Source organism: Calliphora vicina, chromosome 5 (genome assembly GCF_958450345.1).
Source record: "Calliphora vicina chromosome 5, idCalVici1.1, whole genome shotgun sequence".
Taxonomy (NCBI): domain Eukaryota; kingdom Metazoa; phylum Arthropoda; class Insecta; order Diptera; family Calliphoridae; genus Calliphora; species Calliphora vicina.
Genome location: NC_088784.1, coordinates 73,607,764 through 73,632,615, shown reverse-complemented (window position 1 = coordinate 73,632,615; position 24,852 = coordinate 73,607,764). Strand labels below are relative to the sequence as shown.

General features: G+C 31.2%; 1 protein-coding gene across 1 annotated transcript in view; it reads left to right on the top strand.

Moving 5' to 3' along the window:
* Nucleotides 1-24,852, top strand: part of LOC135962425 (uncharacterized) — a 109,350-nt gene that overhangs the window by 4,384 nt on the left and 80,114 nt on the right. The window contains exon 2 of the mRNA XM_065514347.1: nucleotides 14,579-14,665. The gene's annotated coding sequence lies outside the window, so the exon portion shown is untranslated. The remainder of the gene's footprint in view (nucleotides 1-14,578; nucleotides 14,666-24,852) is intronic.

The following is a 24,852-nucleotide window of genomic DNA, read 5'->3' as shown; positions in this document are numbered from 1 at the left end:
TTATGATTTATATACATCTTATTAGACCCCTGGATTTATCGGATTCATCAATGCCATACCATACATACTTACTTATTTATTTGCAGATCCATGTTGACGACAATGTTTTGAAATTCAGTTTCCCTTGTTATTCCTGCTCTAGCTTATTACATTTGAGGTTCTTTGTTCATAATGATGTTTTAACAACTCACTTGGGTCCATTTAGTTCCCTCCTTTGTGCTGCCAGCAAAGATAAGAAACAATATAGCAGATGAACTCGCAAGACTGGGTTTGGAACTGGACTATATTAGTAGGAACGGGGAGGTTAAACCTTCTTTATGCCACTAGTATAGGTTGATCTTCGAAATATTCCGGGACTCCATGAACTAATCCTGATGTAGTAGGACGGATTGCAGGGTGTGTATGGCTATTTTGCTAAAATTGTATGCAAAGCCAACCAAAAAACTGATTGGGTTGGAGAGGAAAACTCTCAGGTCTTTAGTAGATGTGATAACCGGGTACTGCTCAATAGGAGCCTTCATTAATAAATGGGATATGGTCGCACAGGACTTATCTTCAATTTCATTTCTTCTGTTCACATTAAGTTCACACCGGGTTATATTTCTAAAGAGTATTACAATGGATCCTATAATAAGTCGAGTCGAAAGTTTTAGAAGAAGTATAGGAGAAAATTTAGTGAATTTCTAGTCATTTGTGGTCACCTTTGGGGTGATTTACATGTTCGGTACCGATAACCAATTACTATTCTTAATAAAGTCGTCACTTCATATCCGATAGTTCAGAGAGACTGACGAATGAACAATGTCCTAGAAACCTAGTACCTAGATCTCGCATTGCCATACTATGATAGAGAAAGTGAAAAATAGTTTCATCCTATTCTTCATTATGACAACTCCTGCAGAAACTCTTGAAATGGTTTAGAAAATAAACATGATGTGGATGAAGAAATCTTTGATTAGACTCAGCATTCAGAACTTGGCGCAATAAAAAAAACGCAGAAACTGATTACCTACTCAAAAAGTCAAGGTCTTCGTGTGTCAATGTACTAAGACGCGAAAAAGATCTATACTGCTCCCCGGGGCAGTAGCAAATGTTGTCATTCGTTAAAAGAGTAAAGGATAATGCTAGTTCATCAATTCCGACTCTTTTAAAGGATGATCAAACATTCACTGACCCGCTTGATAAAGTTAACCTTTTGGTTGTATTATTTGAAAGTAATTCTCACTTGGAGAGGCTAACAACCTCGAAAATTATCTCCCAATAGCAATTTGTTCACCACTTACCAAAGTTATGGAGGGTATGGTAAACTACCATATTGTTAAGTAGTGGAGCCCAACCATTTACTTAGCGACCACCAGTATGGCTTTCTTAGAGAATGCACTACGTGAGTTTTGCTGGACTTTTTATCGGAAAAATGGTGTCGTTCTATTCAACGTTTTGACGAAAATAAATTAGTGGCTCTAGATATTTCCAAGTGGTGCGCTATTCTAAAACCTTATGGCATTTGGTGTCCATTATAACTTCTCTCGATCGCACTATACGAGTTGTTATAGATGGGATTTCATCAAACGAGTTCTTTCTCCTACTCTATTCAAACGTCAAACTTCCAACCGTATTTATTATTTTGCAGATGACAGCAACATTTCTCATTCATATTGATTCAAATATAGACCAGGCTTCTTCAAGATTGGAGCAATGAGGCAAAACATGAATGATTGGGACCATCTCCTAACGGGGTTGTGCAAATTGAGTAGCTTTCAATGTTCGCAAAACTTAGTGTTTCATGTTGACAGAAACGCATGTGTCATGTGTTTTATGGGTGGCGTAAATATTGTGGAATCAAATGCTCTTGATGTTCTGGACATGAGAATACAGTGCGATATCCGCTGTACTAAACACATTTTCAAATGTGGAAAGAAGGATTAAAGTGAATTGGTTTTCTGAAACGATCTGGAAATTACTTCACTCCATCTGATCTCCTCACTATTTCCACTATCTAGATCCGGCCAAAAATTAATTACAACTCTCTCATTTATGGCCCAATGCTACAAAGTCTATTTTGGATCTTCTCGAACACGAAGGTTATTATTGGTGACAGTAGAGTATCCAACAAATTTGATTCACTGGATCACCGTCGCAATGTTGCTTGAGCTTTACCGTTTTATCGGTACAATGTGTTCTGATGAAATAAAGGAACTTGTTCCTGATACCCACAGATTTTTTTTATGCAATAAACATTTTTCACCAATAACTCATCCCTTTGTGATTAATTGGTCAATGGATCACACAACGCATTACAAGGAAAATTCATTATTTAGCCGTACTTTTCATATACGGAACAAACTTCTTGCTGAAGTTATTCCTCTAAAGTTGAATATAGGAGGGTTCAAAACGAATGTCCCCGAACACTACTCCCTCTTTCCTCTCTCCCATAACCAATTTTCCTAGTTCCAACTCAATGCTTTGCATGAATATGGGTCATTGCCAGGGTGCTGATCCAAGATGAAACAAAATGGTTTGAGTTGAAGTACCAACAATTTCGTCATAAGGATGCAATAAAACTAATAAATGGAGACTAACCTGATAATTTTTTCTCTTGACAAACATTTTGAAGTTTATCATGTCAAACATTTCTCAAGTATAGGCATCGGGTAAAGTATTTTCTGTTTAAAAGAAAAGTTTCGTTCAAACTTGACCCTTATCAATAAATATTGAACAATATTTTGTAATAATTGTGTAGTAGTTAGATATTCATTTCCACTTTCCGATGACAAATAATTTGTAAACTTTGAATTGTTAACGTTTTTTTTAGTTTGTATTCAATAGGCTACAAATCACCACCTCAATACTTTATCACATGATCAATTTACAATAATTAACCACAAATTGCAATTAACATTCTATAGATACATACAAATGTATGTAGATACAAACATGAATGATAAATTTATCTGTTAGTACGTATGGAAATGTGTATGTATATTAGGGGTGTGACCAAAATTGGGTCGTAAACCTAAGCGGCTACCAGTAGTGCCATTTTGAAACCATGCAAACTATTGATATTTGTAAAATTTTTGGGCTCTGCCTTCTTTTTTTCAAAAACTTCTTTTGCACCAGCAAAAAATTAATAATACTTTCAGCATAGCTATTTATTCCCTATATGGATTGGGTCGATTTGATATTTTAAAAAGTTCTATCCTTACTAAACATCTGTATGTATGTAGAATTTGATATGTGTCTGTCTAACTACTGGCTACGGGCTAATCAATTTCTATAAATATTGATGGCAGATCAATTTACATTTCAATTAAATTGACCAATCAATAATTTAATACAACAACACTCCTCTCATATGCATCTCATACATAGACAATCTTACACTCAAAATGTTTGAATCAGCAACAATTAAAATCAATAAAATTTTTCCATATTTTCTCACTTTAAATTTCGAAATTTCAACCTTTATGCCATTTAAATAAAATAAGAAAGTAATAAACAAATCGAAAATCACTAAAAAAGACAATTTGTGTTTAATTAATATTGAAATGCTATAAATTTTAAATAGGAAGATAGATAATATGTATAAATATTCTATTTCCTTAGAGATAAATGTTTTAAACAAATTGATAATAAATCTGAATTGAACACCTGTTCGAACTATCTGTATTCATGGCTGTTTACAAGACTTTCAAATACCCTACAATGTGAAGTAATCAAGGCTAGGTAAATTTAATATTCAAATGTCTCAGAGAATATTGACATTTATTTGTACACAAATTCTATAGGGATTGTTAGGGAAAATACCTAAAAGTCAGCTGTAATCAGCTGGTCTAATGTCTATATCATAATTAGATTATACTAATTCTCTATAGATACATATTGCATTTTTGGAAACTTTTGAATGGAATATTGAATGGAATATTTTCATTTTTGATCAAAGATAAGATATAACTTTTTGATTGCTATGACCCTGACAGGGAATTGCCCTCTTAATTTATTTATTTTTTTAAAATTAATCTTGTAAACAAAGAAAACTTTTATCGCAGATATACATATGTACCTAGCTTAATTTATTAACGTTTTTTTTTTCTTGGTTCATTGCAATTTATTTATTTGGTGATGTGGTAAGAAAAAGAATCAGTTTTTTTTTGGCGGAGCACTAGCATTCGGAATTCCTTTAAAGATTTGTAGGTACTTATTCCTTGTATTATTTAAACATTTCATTAAATTTTAAAATTTAAATACTCTACATATTTCTACTAAAATTCATTGAATCCCAAGAATTTTGTATTGTAATCACTAAATCTGGGTTTCCGCATACACCGTAATCGGCGACGGTAACGAAAATTGAAACTGAAAAACATTGGTGTTCGTCACCGTCCCGTTTCTGAATTGTTTTCGTTTCAGTTGGGTGCGTTGCGGCATAAAACAGAAACGAAATTATGTTTTAATTTTGGATGGATTAAACAGAATTTCATTATTTTTGACAAAATCTATTATTTTTCCAATAAAGAAAATTTATTTTTTTTTATTCATTTTGATCATAGAGAACAATTTTGATTTTCTTTAAATTTGAAATAAAAAAATAATTTCGTTCCTACAGCACCAAAAATAACCTACTTACCCCCAGTAACACGAAGTCTGGTTATGTTTTAACTAATAGTTATACTGACAGTTTTCATATAAAAATAATTTTAACCGGCAGTATAACTATTAGTTAAGGCATAACCAGACTTCGTGTTAATGGGGGTTAAAGTTGTTTTCGTTCGGGCCCCAAATGACAGGTTTTTCGCTACTGATCGATGCTGTTTCGTTCCCAATTTTCGTTGCCGATTTCTGAAACGAATTTTTTTTCGGTGCAAATGTATGGAATTTAATTTTCGGTGCCGATTACGGTGTATGCGGAAACGTAGCTTAAGTATATTGATTCTTATGGTTCCAAGGTGGAACAAAGGGCCACAACAAAGTCCATCCATTGTTATCTATGCTGTGATATCAGCTTCACTTCGGCCCAGGACTTTTCAGTTGAGTGTGTTTCAGTTTCGATTTGTCTCCTCCAGGTGTTAGCGGGTCTGTCTCTTCTTCTACTGTCATGGGACTTCCATATAATTGCCATCTTGGCTACGTTGTCGTTGGTGAGTCTGAGAATATGGCCAATCCAAATCCATTTACTAATGATGATCTGGATATGTATTGCGGTTTCACCTGCTCTTTCCCACAGGTCACTGTTTGAGAATACCTGAAAGGATTGCAATCGCGAGCTGTGGTGAAAAGAGATGTAATATTGATCTAGTTCATCGATATCACTGTGGTGAGAGTACAAGATAAATTAGTACTATTTCCAAACTTTTCAAGTTAGTTTCTCATTATATACATGCCACATTTCCCTGGCAACATTGCTCATACGTTCTTTATGTTCAGCGGATCAAGAGGCAGATAATCTCATCGCACTACGGGTAGATATAATCAAAAGACTATAGTAGTTAAGTGTAATATAATGTTTAGAGGCCCTAAATGTCTATTTTCTGAAGTTATTGTTGGAAGTTTTGGTTTTTAAAAATCCCAGGCAGTATTGAGACAAATATGATATCTGAGACATTGAAATCGGATAAATCTCTGGGCAACTCATTTCGTTAGTAGTCTCTGTGGTCAGTTAGAAGTCCTAGCCAATACACATCGAAGTAGAGATTTGTACAAAATAGCAAAGCAGATATCAGGGAACGCCAGTTCCACCACATATCACCTTAAATACCCGATAAGAGGAACTGCGACGTCCATGGAGCGGCAACTGGCAATATAGTCCGACTATTATGCTGGCGTACTGTCAATTCCGCAACGTGCACAAGAATGACAAGGCACCAGGCCTAGACAATATCAATCCTGAATTGCTTTAGGCTGATCCGTCTCTTAGCGCGGACATAGTCAGACCTATTATCAAAGACTTTTGGACATCCCACTCTCTTCCTGCTGAACTAAGTGAAAGTGTGATAATTAAACTACCTATGAAAGGAGACTTAACAGTTTTCGTAATGAGCAAGCTGGTTTGAGACCACACCGATCTTGCTCCGATCATATAAATAGCCTACAGATCATAGTGGAGCAGTCGGTGGCTATATCTGATAGTTAACGATTTCGCCAAAACATTTGATACTATCCACCATCAGTCAACTTGGGACGCACTTCGATGCAAGGAAATTTCACCTGAGCTAACCGACCTTTTCAGAGCTCTGTATGGCAAGCCGTGTACTGCATGTTCGCATGTTAGGAAATCCGATTGGTGTAAACACTGGGGTACGAAAGGGGTGTATCCTACGTATTTACTGACATATCAGCCAAATTGGATCAGATACATCAGCTGGCATCTGATGTTGTCCTTCATATTAACTTCGATAAAACTAAGGTGCTACGTATCAGTACAATTACACATCGACGTTTCTTTTTGTTTGTAGACGAGCGGTGTAGAGAAGCTTGGGGGGTAAACAAATAGACTCGATTTCTGTTTTTCGTGTCTTTTTTCAGATTTCTCTTTATACTAATTTTTTCTTCTTGTTCCGTTTTATTCTTTTCCTGATTGTGAAGTTTAATAAAGAAGATTAACCGATTAAACAATAAAAATCAACCCTGGCTGCAAAAAAAGACATGCAACCAAAATTCATTGTATAAACGCAACATGATTTTGGAAGCAACTTCAAAAGGAATTTAGAAAAAACGACGTTGTAAAAATCTGTGCAATCTTTTTGATACTTACACAGAAAAAACTATTTCTTAAACCGTTTCAATTCAAATATTTGTCACATATTGAACTGGTTTCAATTATTTCATAATTAAATCAATAATTTTCGTAATTGAAAACACATTTTTGTTATTTTTTGTGTTTCAATTACGAAAATTATCTATTCAATAATTTTTGTGTTTGAAATTCAACCAATAACGAAAATTGTATATTCAATTGTCAAAATAATCAAATTCAAAACTCAAAATTCAATAGAAAATATCAAGAAATTTTGTTTTTGAGCAAATGAATACTTGATTTAATTATTAAATAATTGAAACCAGTTCAATATGGGATAAATGTTTGAATTAAAATATAATTTTTTCTGTGTAGGAAGTATCATATCCACCACATAGGATAAGCAAAACAGTCATTTGGTGCATTACAAACAGTATGGAAATCATCACAAATACATATAAAGACTAAGCCCCGCCTTTTCTCCTCAAATGTTCGCTCCACCCTGCTATGTGGATGTTACTCCTGGAACTCTACTGCAAGCGACATTCAATCAAGTATTTGTTAACCAAATATTTGGTGAAACACCAATCCGCATAGAAATTGCAAAAAGGAAATGCAGCTGGGTTGGCCATATTTTGAGAAGACCTCATGAAGATATATCAAAGATGGCAATTGTCTGGAACTCTCAAGGCAGCAGACAAAGAGGTGGACCCGCTAACACATGGAGAAGGCAACTAGAATCCGAAATTAGCGAAACAGGAAATTTAGTCTGAGATAAGACTAATGGAATAGGACATATCCCGATGAAAGAATTTCGTTACGGCCCCTTGGATTCAGAGGAATCAATATATAAATCAAAAACAAACAAAAAATCTAAATTTTCGGATGTTTTGGATTTTTGCCCATAAAGTCCGGTGCTGGTAAAAGAATAATAAGAATTTGGAATACATCAAAGTATATAAAACTTTTGCCCATTTGGAAATCCAGCTTTGGGGTTATTAAAACACTTAGCCTAAATTCAATTTCGATAGAAAAAGTAGGTTAAAATAATGTTTTGCACTATCAATTTGAATTTAATGCTTTTAAGACGGGTTTCCACATCCAACAGCTTTTGTATACATTGTCATAAGTAGATGCTTGGCAGCACAGTGCTGCCAACATTAACTGTCAAAGCTGCTAGCTAACACGAACATTGCAATCAAAAGAATTAAGTTTATTGAATGGAAGTGGCCCTTTGTCAAATTAATACTAAGGAATTAAAGATAATTGTTTGTATGAAGATGATCAGTTAGTAAAATCTATTACTTTTTAATATTGAGGCATTAAAACCTAAAGGTGTAATGCCTCTCATTTGAATTAAATGGTTTCATATAAAAATTGTCTTAAATCGTAACTTTTCTACTACTAGTAGCGTTCCCAAGCAGTTTTCCATGATCTTCAAACTCTTGTCAGTTTTTTGTAACTAAACCAAAAGCCTCATATACAAATTTATTAGATTTTAAACATATTATTATTTAAAACAAGTATATCTTATCTTATATTGTAGTGTAAACCCGCATCTATTAGTAACGACCATTAACCGGTTAAAATTTCAAACAAATTTATGTATTTCATAACCGAGCACCTACAGTTTTATATAGTTTTTATTTTAATACCATTTCAAGCTTCTGTTTATTTTTATTTAAATAGGTTTTAACTGTTATTTTTTTTCTATTTGAATCTCGTGACTTGAAAAAGTTTCAAGTAATAAATTATACCCTCTAAACATGTTTTGCGCCACTTGAACGATACAAATTGTACGACAATGAATATGCAATTATAGTGACATTTTAAATCTAATTTACATATTATTTTAGCTTTGCTTTTTGAAATTTTTGTGTTAAATTTATGGCTTTTAGTTTGAAATTTATCTAAAAAATACTACAACAAATTTTCAATCTTGAAGCATACAAGTTTGTCTGTCATTTGAAACAGCATTTAATGTATTTTTTGCTGGGTAATTATCAGTTAATTTATCGCTTCAATGACGTAAAAACAGCAAATTGTAGTTCTTGTTTAAGATTTAACGATCAAATATACAGCGGTACGTACACAAATGTTTTTGTTTTAATAAGTAATTAACGTTATCTTGGCGTTTTTAGTTAATATCAATTTTATCAGGACAAATATGATTTTTTTTGTTTTTAAATATTTTTCTTTCAAGACTTGTGATAAGAGCATAAAAGAAATTAATCACATGATATTGAATAATTACGATTTACTTCTTTTTCAAGGCGACTTAAACTTGCCCTAGTTTTAAATTACTTTAATAAGTATTGATTTATGAGTCATAAATCTGAATTGATCTTGTTAAACCGCAATAAAGAGGTTTTATTTAGCCGATAAATGGGTATTACAAAATAAAACCGCAGAAATAAATATCAAAAGTAATTGGTATTTTACAAATACATACATACCAGCTGTCATGTTAATAAAGAGGTTAATTTTTACAATATTGTGTTTGAGGTTAGGAAGTAAATTGGCTATAACTCACTTTTTTTTTGGACGTTTTCAGTTTTATTGATACAAATTTAAAGTAGAAATATGGGAATTAATAAAGGAATATGATGTCGGGCAAATGTTCACCTCAAGCATGTCGCCAGATACAACATTTTTAACCACATTTTGCAAAAACGCCTCGCTTTTATCGCTTTCAGAGCATCATTTGTTAGTGCTTAGTTCACGTAAACCTTGTCTTACAAATGGCACCAGAGAAACTAGTCCAGAAGCTTTGAATCACATGAACGAGGCGGCCAACTCTAGAATTTAAGAGACCGGCAAATTTTTCATTCAATAACTGAATTGTTTGGCCCCGTTTTGCTAAATCCAAAGATAATTTATCACTTTGTTTCAATTGAAAATGGGCCTCATTTAGAATTGCAAAACCCCAATTCATAAACGGTTCATGCGCTTCATGGTGAAATAGTCCCAAATTTGTATTAAATTAAATAAGAAATTCTTATTTTTTTTATTGGGTGTTTGACTTAAAAATGCGGTATTTACAATACGAGTTTTTTCTTTTTAATAACTTATATGTCATTTTGAAGGGTTCATATCTGCCATTTATTCTCACTTAGTTATTGTAAACAGTTTTTTTTTTGCTTTGAAAATGTAGAATTTTGTACCAACAAAGCGTCATATGCGAGAAGTTTTGCTTTAATTCTTTAATTGGAAAACAAGTGGACCAAAAATTGGAGGCATAACTCCATGAAGATTGTTGTAAAACTCAACAAGAGCTTGGAAAATCGTTGGGTGCAACAGGATTCATCAAAAACAGGGAATTTGGTATCATAGGAACTGAAGCCGAGAGACCTTGAAATACGATTTTGCATGACCGAAATGATGCTGGAACGCTGATGAAAACTGGATCCATTACGATATCCCGAAGCGTAAGATAATATATATGAAGTACGGCCAACCGGCCGAATCGATACCAAAGCCAAATATCCATGGCGCTAAGGTAATGCTCTGTATTTGGTGGTAGAAAAAGGGTCCTATTTATTATGAGCTGCTGAAATCTGGCCAGACCATAACAGGAAACATGTACCGAACTCAACTGCTTCGATTGAAGCAAGCATTGGCCGAAAAACGCCCAGAACATGCGGCCAAACATGAATCCGTAATATTCCATCATGACAACGCTCAGCCACATGTTGCAATACCTGTTAAAAAGTATTTAGAATGAAGCGGATGTGAAGTTTGCCTCAACCGCATTATAGTCAAGGCCGTGCCCCGCCCGAATTCACTTTTAACTTGATTCGTTCTTGTACTCAATAGATGAACAGGTCTTTTGGCTCGGAATCCATATGTTTTGCCAGAAAGATTGGAAAAGTTCAGAGCTAACTATGGCCAATATTTTGAATAAATTTTTAAGTCATACTCCCAATACATTATTGAATTTTGCCCGATTATTTGAAAATTTTTACTGGTTTGGTTTGGTTTAATTTAGTATTAAAAAATTCCTTGGAATGAACAGATTTTTGTAATATTTCATATGAATGGAAAAAAGTATGGGAAATATTGAGCCCTAATTGTGACTCACTGTATTTATGTATGTTTCAGTAACATTTAACTGCAATATTAATGTTGCTAGCAACATTCTCTCTTTCTCTCAAAGATCGCAACAAAAAACAAAACAAATATGATTGCAACATGTTGTTATTGATTAAACAGCAAGCAACCTTGTGATTATTAGGTCTGTTCAGTAACTTAAAACTCTTTCACATTGGAACTGATTAAAAATAGTGCTTAGAAATTTGTGATAATTTTCAGTTAAATTGAAGCGGCCACAAACAAATTGACAATGTTTCCAATTGAAACCGAAGTTCATAAAAATTTGTATGTAATTGAACTTAGTCAACAAAATGACAAAAATAACACTAGGTATAAATGTTTATTTCTTGCAACTATTAAAACTATTTTTTCTTTCAACAATGTTGAAAAAGAAACAGAAACAATTTAAGAATTAAAAAAAATAACTACAAAAATGAGCTCATGCATGCTTGGTAATTTTCCACTCAAACAACATGAAGAGAAGAATACATGAACAACACAACAACAACAAAAAAACAACAATAAGCAAACAAAAACAATTACATGAAAAAATAACAAAAACCAAATAAAGAGAAAAACAGAAAAGAATAAACAAAATCTTGCAAAAGCAGTAATGCATTGTAAGCGTTTTTTTTTTTGTTGTTTGCTTTTCCTCATAACAAAAAGGGATCAAATAAATTTAGGTTGTTATTCTGTGGCAAAGCATTAAAACAACTTAAGTGGTAAATTAAAGTTAAATTAATGAATTATTTGTATAACTTTATTTTTTCTGAAATTGTAGTGTCATCTTGTTCAGCCTCAATTATTTCTACATGAAAGGAAAGTGGGTCAATGGTTTTGTTTGAATTTAATTTTTATGGGCTGTTGAAGTTGTTAATTTTAATTTAAAAAAAATCAAAAAATATACATACATGCATACGTGTGTTTCATTAAAATCTTCCTTGACTCATTCTTCTCCCATAAATGTCTTTGGTTAGTGTTGCATAAGGCCGAAAATCATCATTTTTTAAATGCAGTTGAAATTAAATTTGTTGGTATATTTTAAGGTGGATGTGGAACTCTCTATAGTGATGTAGGATATAGAAATCGGATTCCGTTAGAATTTTAAGTGCGATTAGTATTATAGAAGATCTTTGGATATGATTAGGTTGGCAATACAATAAAAATTTTCCGAATTATTCAAAAAATACGCCAAAATCCAAAAAATCTTATAAAATTTTAATTTTTTAGTAATCCAGAACCAGATATTTATTTATATTAACAACCAAAAATAAGAACATAATTAATTATACTAGGATCGCCCGGTGGCCGAAATTCGACCACTTTTAAACGCTTCTTACCACTTTTATGGAAAGAATTTAAAAAAAAATTATGTTCTGCAAATCTGGAGAAAATAACATTTTAAACCAAATATGTTTCATCAATATTGGTGGACAATAACATACTTAAAAGTGTACCACAAAAAAACGTGTGGCCTATTTATATATAAGATTCTGAAAATAGAAAACAAACCAAAAAGTATTCATTATTATGGTATTGACAAAACAATAGAAACTTAGGCTTCGTTTTTACAAAAAATTGTGTGGTCCCTTTAGTGATTCAGTATTTTGTTGGATTCACTTGTTTACACTATACAACAAAATCAAATTTTTTCCAAAATTACAAGGTCAGACCAATAAATTTTGATAGAGGAGACAAAAAACAAAGACACGTGTATCTGCGTTTTGAAAGTTTACATCTGAATTTCATTTGAGGGCGGGTTAAAGTTTCCCAACTCTGGCACATTATTTTTGTTAATCTTCATAAGAAACCATATGATCCTTACATTTTATGTATAAAATGTATTCAGCAAAGTTATGTAAAATATTACGGAGAATATTTTTGTGGAATATGTTAACCCTCTAAATCCTCAAGGCATGGGTCTTTTTTGTCCTTCTTTTAAAACTGAGCAAAAAACACCATTTAAACAGGGATTTAAGGGGATAAACTGTTCTGCAAAAAAATTATACGTGAAATTTTACTATAAGTCCCTGAATACATCAAAAAAGAAAATTCAACCAGAAAGTCAGAAAAAAGACAACAAAAGAGAGCATAGGGTTAATTTCGCATTTATTAAGAATTTTATTTTAAAGAACATTTTAGGTATAAAATGTATTCAGCAAATTTATGCAAAATGTTACGAAGAACATTTTTGTAGAATATGTTAACCCTCTAAATCCCCAAGACATGGGTCTTTTTTGTCCTTCTTTTAAAAAGAGCAACAAACACCATTAAAACATTTTAACCCCTTAAATGGTTAAAATGTTCCGCAAAAATATTATCCGTGAAATTTTAATATAAGTCATTAAATACACCAAAACGGAAAATTCAACCAGAAAGTCAGAAATAATACACAACAAAAGAGAGCTTACGCTAATCGTAATTATTAAGAACTTGGGTAGGAAGTCTTCATTAATTACATTTATTTAGCTCTAGGCAATTCAACTTCATTACCATATGCATCTTCAGTGGGTGCGCATGTTGAATTTTTGGGGTACTTTAAAATAAAATTCTTAATAAATGCGAAATTAACCCTATGCTCTCTTTTGTTGTGTCTTATTTCTGACTTTCTGGTTGAATTTTCCGTTTTGGTGTATTCAGGGACTTACAGTAGAATTTCACTGACATTATTTTTGCGGAACATTTTAACCCCTTAAATCCCTGTTTTAATGGTGTTGTATAGTGTTATTATTACTGCTTCACAGCGACGATGCATTGATCCAATTGTATTAAAATCACTCATTTTTTAATTAATAATTTGAGTGTTTTTCATGCAAAAATTTGGAAATTGTTTCCCTTTCGTGTTTCTGAATGAGGCTTTTTTTAAATCCCAATAGAACTTACGAAAGGGTTTACTGTCAAACGAAATGTCATACTTATCTCACTTTTTAACATTTATGATCAGAATAATCTGGCAAATCATTATGAATATATTGACGCTTGAACAACGCTACCAAATTATCCAAATTTACTTTAGTAAGAATTGTGCTAAAAATTGGGCTAATTTTTGGCCTAACGGGTTTGTTAATAAACGAAATTCCCGCATATGGTGTCCAAACCACAACAGCACCTACAGACTCCATAACATCTAGAAAAATGCACCGTTTGGTGCGGTTTATACACTGGTGGTCTTATTTCTTCAAAAATGTAGCCGGAGATCGCGTTGCCGTCAATGGAGATCGTTATCGCACTATGATCAATGATTTTTATGATGATGAACAAATGTGGCCGAAAATGGGAAGTCCAGAATTCGAAATCATTTCAAATGTTATGTATTGATCTTTCGAATGAAATTTTTTTTTTATCAAAATTTACTTTTTGGTTTATTTCTTCAAAAAACATACTTTATTTTGCCTATCCCCTATAAATCTTCCTTCATGATATAATTTTGAATTCATATTTTGCGATATACATTTTCCCATAGGTTTTCAATGGGATTGACAGGACACTTCAAAACACATATTTCATTGGTCATTATCGTGATGGAATCTCCAAACTAGGTGCAAATAGTCCTCAGAGTATATATCTGATTTCAGTCATAGTTCTTTTATAATAAGAATTGAACCCCACCATAATATTGACAACGTCAAACTCGATTTTTTTAGTTGTGTTGTTGGGTTCAAAAAAAGTTTTCATTGTAATGCCACGCACTGCATTTACTTATATTTAACAGACCTTATAAAAATACTAATAACTTTTATTTTTTATTTATTTCAGCTAAAATACTTACAATCACAAATTATATCCCTACTTAATTTGACGTCCTCCAAAGACCAATACATTTAAAATATAGCAGAGTATAAGGTAAGAATCATATAATAATTTCAATTCTACATAAGGATTGAAAAAATTTGAGGTTAGGAAGTAAAGTGCCTTAAAAACTCTCTATTTTTTTTGGCAAATTAAGTTTTATTAATACCAATGTAAAGAGAAATATGTGACTTAAAAATGGAACGATGCTATTGTAGATCATTGAGAAGTCATTTGAAAAAAAATAAAAACATTCGATATACTCAAGTTGTATTTACCAGGTGGCAGCGTAACTACAACAATTACAACATACAAGAACAACTTTACCTTCTAAACTGTCAAAAACAAAATTCAAAAAATACACTTTTTAAAATATGTTACGCACATAAAGCGGTGACAAAAACATAATTTTTAAAATATAATATAATCTTTTTACTCTTATAATGAGTAGAGCAAAAAACAGTCAGCTGGCGTTACGCTGCCATCTGGTTAAATACGCCTTGGATATACTGTCATTATTGTTTTAAATAGAACGTATTGTTTTAATAAGATTCCCTTTAATCAATTCATACATTTGTATCTCTGTTTTTAAGTTTCTATTGTATGCATTTAATATAATTATGGAAAATTCCATAGAACCAGATCGTTTTTCATTATCCCTTTTTAAAATGCTGTCACACGTGAGCATTTTAATTAACAACACTGTATCTCTCTCTCCTTTTCCTGTTTTGCTCTGTTTTTTTTTTAGTGATTCCTTTTAAACAGTGAGAGAGATACACATGCCTACATACAAGTGTTTGTTTACTTTTGGTTTATACTTGAATTATTTCAACAGAAAGAAAACAACAAAAACCAGCTGATGATGAGATATTTTTAAAACTTGCACGCAGAATAACTAGTCCCCAAATTCAAGTGCTTGAAATTATTTACCACTTATTTTTAGTAACAAAAAAATAATTCATTTAAAATAAATAAACCTTTTTCTGACAAATTCTATTGCATTTGGCGGAGCTGCTCATTGCGTTTTGGTCATACATTTGGCATCATAGATGTTTAGTGATAAATTATCTTTAATAACTTTCTAAAATTAAGTGAACCATTTATTTTCTGTCATTGCATGCACGCAAACACGGCAAACAAATGCTCAAACATATAAATATTGTGCGTAAAGGAGATGCGAAATAAAATTAACAAATTGCACCATTAATATTGAAAAATTCAACCATTTTCAACATAATTTTTACATATTTCTGATCTTTAGATAATAATTTTTTGTTATTTTCAACAAATTTACTTAAAATTTTATATTTGAAAATCATTCAATTCCCATAAACCTTTAAAGTTTTGAAAAAGTACCAAACAAAAAACGTACCATCTTAATCATCCCTGATGATACATCACACAATTTCGTTTATTTATATTCATAATGTGTTCCTTTTTCCCTTCATTTGTTAATTTTTCTTCAGGTAGTTAGAGTTACTTTCAATATTTGTGTATTTTATTTTATTATTTTAGTTGAAAAACTAAACTTAAGTAAAACGCAATTCAAAAGTGTTTGTGTGTCTCTATTAAGTTCTCAGTTTATTCTTAATATTTTTTAACGAAAACTAAAAGAAATTTGTTTAAAATAAGTCTAAGGAAATGAAAAATTTCCTTTGATGATTTAATTAATGTGAAAGCAAAGAATTTCCAACTATTTCATTTGTGCCCTAAACAAAAAGTAAAAAATTAGTTTTTTGTTGTTTGAGAAATGTTTTGCATTTATTAATTTAAAGATAGAAAAAAGAAACCTTTAAAAGGTTATAAACATTAAAGGATTAAAACAAAATGCAAAATCTAAAAAAGAAGTGATTTTTTTATAATATACTATTCTTTTGAATATATTGAATAGATGTGCGATAAATCTTGCAACAAGATTTCGGTGTGTGTAAAAAAAAAAAATAATAAATCTAAAACAAATAAAATAAGTTTCCATCTAATGCCACAATGTGTTCTTTCACCTATAAAATCTTAAGGTGAACTTTTGTATGGCCAAAAACAGTGGCTGTAGACAGACCTAAGAAATATCATTTATTGAAAAATACTGAGTCAAATATCAATTAAACTATTTACATATAACAAGAAGTGCTAATTTAAAACAAACGACATTTGTTCAAGTTTTAGTGATCTTATTATTAAATAATTAATTAACAAATACAAATACAAAGCAAATTTTCATCAAATTGGATTAAAGATCAAATACTAACAGAAAATTTAAATGGTGAGTTGTATTAATTTCTAAAAATTTCTTTTAATTTCCCGGACTTTTTCCATTCCCGGGATATAATAAACAAATCTTTTCATTACCAGTAATACCCAGAAAAATTTGAATACTAAATTAAACCAAAAACTTAGTTTTGAAAGAACTAATTCATAATTCAATAATTTTGATCTCTTAACTATTCCTTTAATGAATTCATTAAGAATTAATTCATAGATCAAAAATAAGTCAAAGATCGATGTAATGATCAATGTAAATATTAATCGAACCGCAACTATTGCCGCTATATTGATGTAGAGTTTCATATTAGGTTTTAAACGAAACCGCGATTTTTCATGCCTCAAAACCAAAAAACGACCATTATTCTTCGGTTATGGGTTTTTCCCTTTGAACATCAAAATTTTAGTTAATTTTCATCTATTTGCATGGAAAATACTGATCATAACACTGAATAACACTATTTCCGACCTACAAAATTCATACACAGTAGTCTTCGACTTGTCCTCTAGCTTTTATTGACGATGAAAATACAATTTCCAGAAGACATATGTATATTAGTGTTTTGAAAGAAGTAACTGTGGCACAGATCAGAGAATTTTATAGCGGTTCAAAACAAAGTATTGATAATTCAATGAAGAAAGATTTCATTAAAATATTTGATATTTGATAATTTTGTTTTTCAATAATTGCTTCTGATGAAGTAGTATGCTGCATTTTGTATTCTTCTAATCCATATTTGCAAACCTTCCAATTAGGAATCTTATGAATTAATTTGAGTATGACTGCTAGAAAATATCAAACTAATATCATTTGTCAAATAATTCTCATAAAATGTTATTGAATGGTAATCACCTAGTTTTCATTTTTTATACCTATTATAATATGATTCTTGTGTCTATAATATTGTTACGTTTTTACCTTTTAAATACGGTGGTTTATTTCCTTAAACCGGATACTTTTGATTGAACATAAAAACAGTTTAAAAATTGTAACAACTCTTTCTTTATTCAAAACATGATGAACCGCCCGGCTTCGCCGGTGGCATTTACTAATGTTAGTTCTACAAGTTTCTCCAACCCACACAGAGAAAACAGATTTGTGTTCACAACCGAATTTGTCCCCAATCGAATTTTGTCGGTTGCATGTACTATCTCTCAATTCGATTCCGACTACTGTAAATATGGTATACGCAACTGTTAGAAAAAAATAATTCGGTTGATATAATCAGCAAATTATACATATTTACATTAGACATGTCCAATGAAAAAATATTTTTATTTTAAGATTTGCTTTATTATAATACATTGCAATTATAAATATATACACATACATTTATAAATACATATACATATCAATATATACAATATTATACGAATGTCTAGAGAACACGTTCCAATTCTTGATGATTTGGAAAAACCATGGTATACTTCAGTGCTTCTGTCTATTATTCAAATTTCCACATAATAATGGACTTGATGTTTCAGAAAACAGCTTCTTGGGTACTGTTCTTCAATTAACAACATTTATGTAATATATTGACCGATATAGATATTCATGAAGGTTTGAGTTGATAATAACCTTAAACGAATTTACAAAATAATGAAACCTTTAAATAAGTGGATGATTGACAATTTTGTAAGTCATAGATTTCTTACCTTTATTGCCACCTTGGAACAAGTCAAACCTCCAAAAATCAGATTTAATCTGTCCTAGGCCATGTCTGCTGATTAACCAAGAAAATTTGGTAAATTTTGTTTTTTTGTTAGAAACTCTTCTGTTTAAAGATACAATGAAACCATAGAAATTTATATTTCAATAAATAATCTTATGAATAGTTTACTTACCCATCTGTAATACAGAATATCAAACTTGGTCATTGTCTCTTTAGTTTATTCATTAAATATTTATTTCCAATGTGTGTAAAACATATTTGTTTAAGTTCTTCTTGTTTTATTATTTTTATTTTTTAAAAAATGTCAAATTAATTTAAATTTCTCTGATCAACATAATCTATTGTAGGTTGTAATCACCGAATTTGCTTCGTTTTGGATTCAATGACCGAATTATTGGTTACCATATCTAAATTTGTAAATTGTAGACATATTTGATTGCAACTACTAATATTTAGTCATAAAATGTGAACACAATTCGGTTGTAACTGCCGTGTTTATTTATTTGATTTTTACCATACTCAAATTGAATATGTTAACTAATTATACGATTGTAGAAACCTCAATTTTATTACAATAATCATTTTACACTTGTGAATAAAGAAAATCTATTGAATTTATAAATTTTCGATCACTACAACACAAATTTAATTGAGTTAATTAAATTTTCATTATTGCAACCGTTTTCCAACCGATTTGTTTTCTGTGTGCACATTAGAGTGCTCCAAGATTGTATGGACGAAAAAAACTTTCTAGGTACAGGCCGTCCCCCCCTCTAGAATTGTTCTATGTATTGTAGAAACACGTTGTGTAAAATATTAGGATGATAGGATAACGTTAACTGGTGGCGCAACGACGCTGAAGTTTTGAGGTGCATTTACAAGGGGAAAATATGCAATTTTTTAAATTTTTGTAATAATTTTGCCATTAAATAATGACTTTTACAATTTAATTTAAAAGAATCGAAATGTGTACGTAATTGTCGTTATAATAAGATATAAAAGACAAAAATTGGTGAAAAAATTTTAAAGTTATTAAAAAATCGCCAGGCCATTAACGTGTCTCAGGCCACTAGAACAAGAAATTTATGAACAAAATTAACATATTTTGAGAAATATTAAAATAAAAGCTTATTTTTACTTAAAATATATCCATATTTACTTGTATATGAGTTTTTGTCCTCGTAGGATACCGTTAACCTATTCGCAGGTATGACCAATAAAATTAAATTTTTTTAACGGCAGTTTCAAAACTCCAATTTCAAATTTTTAAAAATTTTGTTAAACAAATTTCAGAATTTTTTGATCATCACATGGGGATTTATTGACAACATAATAGGGAATAAAAATGTGAAAAAAGTATGTCAATACCTCCCATAGTTTTTCGGTACCTGCGATATAAATTTTGCGATTTTCGAGAAAAACTAATTTTTTGGCCATATTTTGGGGAATGACCAGAATTTCCTTACTGTAATGATTTTTAAGTAAAAGCTATTCAGAATAATATAGTCCAGGTAATTTTAAATATAGTCTGAAAGCTTTACTAAAATCGGAAAACCTTAACCCTTAAATCGTGAAGGTCAAAGGTCAATTTTTTCAATATTTGGAATTTCTCATGGAAAGATAGCGAAATACTATATATTTTTGGGCCGATTTTGATGAAACTTAAGAAAAATATAAAATGAAGTCTAGTATTCACAATAACAGTACAAAAATGGAAATTAACCCTTAATAGCACTTGGGGTCCAAATGACCCTCAACTTTTAAAATCACGAAAAACACATTCATTTTGACCCCAAGTACTCTTAAGAGTTAATTTCCATTTTTGTACTGTTATTGTGAATACTAGACTTCATTTTATATTTTTCTTAAGTTTCATCAAAATCGGCCCAAAAATGTATAGTATTTCGCTATCTTTCCATGAGAAATTCCAAATATTGAAAAAATTGACTTTTGACCTTCACGATTTAAGGGTTAAAGTTTTCCGATTTTAGTAAAACTTTCAGACTATATTTAAAATTACCTAGACTATATTATTCTGAATAGCTTTTACTTAAAAATCATTACAGTAAGGAAATTCTGGTCATTCCCCAAAATATGGCCAAAAAATTAGTTTTTCTCGAAAATCGCAAAATTTATATCGCAGGTACCGAAAAACTATGGGAGGTATTGACATACTTTTTTCACATTTTTATTCCCTATTATGTTGTCAATAAATCCCCATGTGATGATCAAAAAATTCTGAAATTTGTTTAACAAAATTTTTAAAAATTTGAAATTGGAGTTTTGAAACTGCCGTTAAAAAAATTTAATTTTATTGGTCATACCTGCGAATAGGTTAACGGTATCCTACGAGGACAAAAACTCATATACAAGTAAATATGGATATATTTTAAGTAAAAATGAGCTTTTATTTTAATATTTCTCAAAATATGTTAATTTTGTTCATAAATTTCTTGTTGCAGTGGCCTGAGACACGTTAATGGCCTGGCGAATTTTTAATAACTTTAACATTTTTTCACCAATTTTTGTCTTTTATATCTTATTATAACGACAATTACGTACACATTTCGATTCTATTAAATTAAATTGTAAAGGTCATTATTTAATGGCAAAATTTTTACAAAAATTTAAAAAATTGCATATTTTCCCCTTGTAAATGCACCTCAAAACTTCAGCGTCGTTGCGCCACCAGTTAACGTTATCCTATCATCCTAATATTTTACACAATGTGTTTATACAATACATAGAACAATTCTAGAGGGGGGGACGGGCAAAATTCGCAATTTTATTTTTTTGGAGCACTCTAGTGCACATACACCTGCCTGTTATTATTTATTTGCAAATAAAATATCTAAATTTGTACTGCATACTTTAGTGAGCATTTTTTTAATAAAGCTGACTGGACGAAAAAAAAATTATCCGAATTTTACCCCGAATTTGTCTCTTATTAAGAAAAAAGAGAAGTGAAGAGGAGGCAATATATTAAAATTTTTAATTTCCGATTTTTTTATTTTTTTTTTCTTTACAAACCATCTCCTGAAAATTTCGAATCGAATAAAAAAAATCATACAAATCGCTCCAGCCGCTCTCACATGATGACATTACATACATGGACCATTTAATTTTTATAGATTACACAACAATAGATTAAATTGTCATTATGTTTTTTTTTATACAAATACGTAGTTCCCAATAATACACGCACTTAAATTAACCACCGACTGCAACTGCAGCCACTATTTATACACAGCGCCATTATCCTTCCAGTAGCTTTATGAAAGGTCTATTTCTACAAAGATCAAATCAAAGCTTTTATTCAATGTTGTATGTTCCACAGCTATGTTCGTAATATTCACAGTTATGCTAACAGCTGTTAATCGGCCGGTAAACAATATTGTACAATTAGAAGTCTCCAGAAATAAAAATGTTAAGAAACATCATGCAAATTGAAACTAGCCGTTACAAACCGTTACATTTGAATTAAAATACAATTTCGTAACAATATAATATTTAAGAAACAAGTCCAAAACCGAAAATAGCCGCAACCGATCGGTTTTAAATTTTTTAGAACCGAAACCGTTGTTTTTAATTTTGTCGTTTGTTTTTTGGAAACTTTATATTGATGTATTAATCATGTATATAAGTTATTTGGGGGCTTCGGAAAGTTAATTTAAACATACAGACTTTAGAAATTATAATGTCAGGTACATTAACATTGCTTTAAACTTACATTTTCCGATGTTGTCACACAGAAAAATAATTTTTGGCTGTGATAATCGAAATTTTTATTTATTCTTTGTAATTGACTATCACTTGCTAGAATTGAAACAATCTATGGATATTGTTACGTTTTTACCTTTTAAAAACGGGGGTTTATTACCTTTAAATAAACCGGATACTTTTGATTGCAAATAAAAGCAGTTTAGTAGTTTAAAATTTGTAATAACTCTTTATTTATTTAAAATGTACAACAATAACAGATCAAATGGTCGCTATATATTTTTATACACGCTGATAAATTCCCAAAATTACACACACTTTATAATGTACAAGTATGTATACACTGGTAATACAGTTCCAACCTCTGCCACTATTTATGCACACGCCATCTCTCGTGAACCTTCTACAATGTTCTTAACCTTACAACTAGTATATTCCAATTCTAAAGCTTTCAATGTTAATGTTCGCAGCTTAAACATTTAGTGTTGCCATACCTTCAAACAATGCTAATCAACCATATGCTATCAACATTGTTGATAAGTAGAAGCTTCTACTGAGGGACATGTTTATAAACATGATGAATGTTGCAGGCAGTCGTTACAGACCGTTAAATTCAAATCGATGTTGCAAATTCATAACAATATAATGGAATCATTCGATTAAGAATACTTATAAAGGAAATCCGGAAATTTTCAACAAAAAATATTCCTGAAAAATCCGCGGAAAATTTTCCCAAATAGGATTCCTAATTACGAATTCGTTTGTATTCCATTACGAGTGTTGTAAAAAAACACTCGTAAGCCAAAAATTAAAATTTAATCAAACAAATTGTTTTTCTTCGAAATATCAATACATGTCATTATTAACACTTGAAAATGATTTCGTGCATATGGCCACCGCGCATTCTGATCGTCCAATTTCGTGCGACTTCGTTGAAAACAGTTGACTCATATTTCCCGTAGGGTTGTTGCCATTTCATACAATAATGCCGATTTTCATGTCTAGACAGATTTTATTTAAAACATCTAATTAAAACACATCATTAACATTGTCTGACACAATATATAGCACCTAGTATCACGGTATGACGATTTTCTCATTTAATACTAATCCTTTGTTTGATAACATTTTATTACAAAAATATTCATACCTTTGTATTCATTAGACTTAACACACTGAGATTTATTGCTATTTACATTGAAATTAATCAAGCCACTAGAATTTTTTCAAAAAGTGTTGAGTCAATAACGTATGATAGCAGCATCCCTTCTCATTTATTTAGTTTCATTCGCACTCAGATACATTTTTATGGCATTAGATATATATTTGTTCCTTTTGTATTTTGCTGGTTTAATAAACCTTGACAAAATGTCCTTAAACTGCAAAAGAAATTGAAATACAACAAATAAATAAAATAATGAAAGAAATAGAAGGGAATAGGATTGAATTGTAATGTAATGTGTGCCATAATTTATGTGTGGTCTGACTGTATGTCTGTGCGATGTCATTCATTTATTGTAACAACGATTAATCGTCAAAGGTTGACGTCAAAGTTGTCTAAATAAAGACTTGTTCAGTCAACTTTGTATTAATCTCAAATCGTATCGTAGAATGTACTGAACGAATTCACTGATGACTTACAAATAGCTCTTCTAAAGTAACCTAGAGTGAATAGAGCTAACACAGAACTGATTACATGACTACTTCTTCGGAGGTAGAAATCAGTTCAAGTTTTAATACATGGCTAAACTCAGGTTTATGGATGCCACTTCAGATGTAAACCTAATTTTTAACAGAGGCTGGGTTCTTTATGCCGAACATATGTATATCTCCAGTTATGGACCTCCAAATGGCGGATAATGCTTATGAAATGTTGTTGTTGTTTAGTTCAGTTTGTGCACTTCCACTCGGAATCCATAAGGTTCATTGTGATTCCCTTCAAGAGTTCTATAGAAAGAAAAAGTATGCCCTTCCGGAAAGTGGGGGACATGAAGAAGAAATGTAGTGTTTTAGAGATAGCAAAAGGAGAAAAATCCAAATCTGTAAAAGAGGAAAAATTGATTACGGATTTGAATTCACTGTAGAATATTCTTTAAATATCCAACCTCTTCCCCCGATGAAACCTAGTATGTTACTCAATTTACAGCCAGCAACACTCCCAAGTTCATATAGGAATCTGTTACCTAGCCATTTAAATCTATGTCTGCTTTTACACACAGCAAGTTTACTTGAAGCAAGTCTCTTCGATTCCCTTTTAAACTTGCTCGACTGTTTACAAACAGCAAGTCTGTGTTCAATTTTGTATGTCAAAACCTAATAGACGCCATAGTAAAAATGAGAAAACAAAAGAGAATTGAAGAGACTTGAAGAGACTTGCCAGTACAATCAAGTTTGTACCCCTCTTCTTTCTTCTTGCCTCTCTCTCCTATAAACTCTAGACTTGCGCAAGAAAACTTGCCCTGTGTAAAAGCAGACTATGACTCAGTAGCAGTTTAAATTTATGGCTCTCGGGCAGTTGCACACAATGTGCAACACCCTTAAAAAATCCAGTGTGCCATTATCCCATTTACCTATGAAGGCCCAATTTGA